Source organism: Penaeus vannamei, chromosome 28 (assembly GCF_042767895.1).
Source record: "Penaeus vannamei isolate JL-2024 chromosome 28, ASM4276789v1, whole genome shotgun sequence".
Taxonomy (NCBI): domain Eukaryota; kingdom Metazoa; phylum Arthropoda; class Malacostraca; order Decapoda; family Penaeidae; genus Penaeus; species Penaeus vannamei.
The window spans coordinates 16,671,580-16,674,079 of NC_091576.1; the positions used below are offsets into that span (position 1 = coordinate 16,671,580).

Below are 2,500 nucleotides of genomic sequence, written 5' to 3' on the forward strand. Positions count from 1 at the left end.
TGCAATCAGCAAATACCATCCAAGGTTAGAACTTTCTGGAATATTCATGTATATATATACTATTTTTCTTTAAATTATTAAATGAAGGTCGAATTTCGATTTGTTTGGGAATGCAATCTTTCCATTAATCAGAAGGGATTTAGCACATGAAATACATGCAAAGAAGACAGATTTTAGTGAATATTATCCTTCGATTGAAAAAGAAAATCTATCTGAATTCACGACCAGCATGTAGGCCTACGAAACGTTTTTTTTATCGTATAAAGCTGAATATAATCTAATCGGCGCCATTTTTCGCCAAGCCATGTTAGCGGCGAATATAAAGTGAATCGAAATGTCGATAAGAATGTGTTAAAAAGGATTAGAGTAATGGATCGTGACTTTGAATTCCCCGTTGGTTGGCGGGAAAAAAAGGGCCGCCATGATCGCTTGAGGGTTGATATTTCGCGCCTTTTTTCTCTGTTTTGTATTTTGTAGGGAAACGAGGTTTAACGGGATATGTAAATGTATATGTATTCGTGTGCTGTGATTCATTTATTCTCTCTCTCTCTCTCTCTCTCTCTCTCTCTCTCTCTCTCTCTCTCTCTCTCTCTCTCACACACACACACGCACGCACGCACGCACGCACGCGCGCACACACACACACACACACACACACACACACACACACACACACACGCGCGCGCGCGCGCGCGCGCGCGCGTGGTTCTTGGTTTCAAAATTCTTTACAGGTATCCGGTATCGTTTTCGTCACGCTCTCAAACCCATGAATATCCGAACGTTTATCAAAAACAACAGTCATTTGAACCGAATTAGGTCGGTTGCGCAGCGATACGGACGCGGAAAGGCGAATACAGTTTAGCCTTCTTTTCGTGAAAAGAGAGAGAGAGAGAGAGAGAGAGAGAGAGAGAGAGAGAGAGAGAGAGAGAGAGAGAGAGAGAGAGAGAGAGAGAGACCGACCGACCGACCGACCGACCGACCGACTGACCGACCGACAGACAGACAGACACAGAGACCGAGAGAGAGAAGAAGGGGAAAATAGAAAAGAAAGGAAGATAGAGGAAATTGGAAAGGAAAGGGAAAAGAAAAAGAGAAACAGAAAGGCAGAGAATATAAAGTAAGTAGAAAGGAAGAGAAGGAATCAGGAAACAGCTGCTTCAGGTGGCACCGACTGGCATTGGTTCATGGCACTAATATAACAGCGGCGGAGGAAACGTTTCCTGTGGAGTAAAGAGGAAAATTGTGGGGTAACCGATTGGCTTTTGGCGGGTGGCGGGTAGGAGGGTGTAATGGTTGGGAGGTTAATATTGCCTCTGTGTGTGCGTGTGTGTGAGTGGGAGAGGGGGAGGGAGAGAAGGAGAGGGGGAAATGAGGGAGAGGGGGAGGAGGAGAGAGAGAGAGAGGGGGAGGAGGAGGGAGGGAGGGAGAGGGGGAAGGGGGGGAGAAGGAGAGGGGGGGAGAGACAGAGACAGAGCCAAAGTAAAGTACAGAAATAAAAAAAAATACTGTTTTAGAAATGTCCAACGGATAATGCACACATACTGGTAAAATATATTTTAAAACCCTCAACCTATACCGTATTTCCCATCTTCGTGATATTCCCTTCGATTTCCTAAGGAGATAGTATTTGTTTTCTTCCGGCCGTGACGCGCAACAGAAAAGATTAGAAACTTTTTTTTCCGAGAAATAGTTCAGTTGGCGCCGCTCGCTTTGTGTTGTGTGTATTTTGGGTAAACATGCGAGGCGGTTGAGATATTTTCCCGCGCTTTTTTGAAGACTATTTTTAGTTAGTTTTTTGTTTGTTATTTATTTGCTGTGTTTCTTATTTGCTGTAAGTGCAGAGCTATTTTTTGTGGTTAGGGTTGTTCAACATATTGAGAGAGAAGAGAGAGAGAGAGAGAGAGAGAGAGAGAGAGAGAGAGAGAGAGAGAGAGAGAGAGAGAGAATGGTATCCGGGTTAAAGAAGAGGATGTGACCTGTGTTGAACTCGACTGATTCTCGGCATAAAGTTGAAGCCTTAAAGACCCCTCAAATGACAGCTTTACACCTACGGGTGATTCTCTCTCTCTCTCTCTCTCTCTCTCTCTCTCTCTCTCTCTGTCTCTCTCTCTCTCTCTCTCTCTCTCTCTCTCTCTCTCTCTCTCTCTCTCTCTCTCTCTCTCTCTCTCTCTCTCTCTCTCTCTCTCTCTCTCTCTCTGGGTATCTATCCATATATCTATCTGCCTATCTGTTTATCTGTCTGTCTCTCCCTCTCTCCCTTCTGCCCTCCTTCTCTCCATCTCCTCCTTCCTCCCTCTTCCTCTCCGAGAGCTTTCTCTCCCTCTCTCAATCTTCCTATTGTTTAACCTTACGGGTAAATACGGCAACTACACAAGATAGTGGGATTGGTTTTACTCTTTTTATTTGTAAATTTGTCCTTTAAACTAATTTATATCTCTTTATACGCTTTGTTTTTACGTACATAATACGGGTTCATTACCTTGTCTATCTAAAGACGATA

The 2,500-nt window shown here is 44.0% G+C and overlaps 2 protein-coding genes across 2 annotated transcripts in view; one reads left to right on the top strand and one right to left on the bottom strand.

Moving 5' to 3' along the window:
* LOC113803245 (rho GTPase-activating protein 18) overlaps positions 1–2,500 on the top strand; it is a 256,236-nt gene that overhangs the window by 25,411 nt on the left and 228,325 nt on the right. The gene's annotated exons all lie outside the window — the stretch shown is intronic.
* The window catches only part of LOC138867096 (uncharacterized), a 38,306-nt gene that overhangs the window by 1,192 nt on the left and 34,614 nt on the right, over positions 1–2,500 (bottom strand). The gene's annotated exons all lie outside the window — the stretch shown is intronic.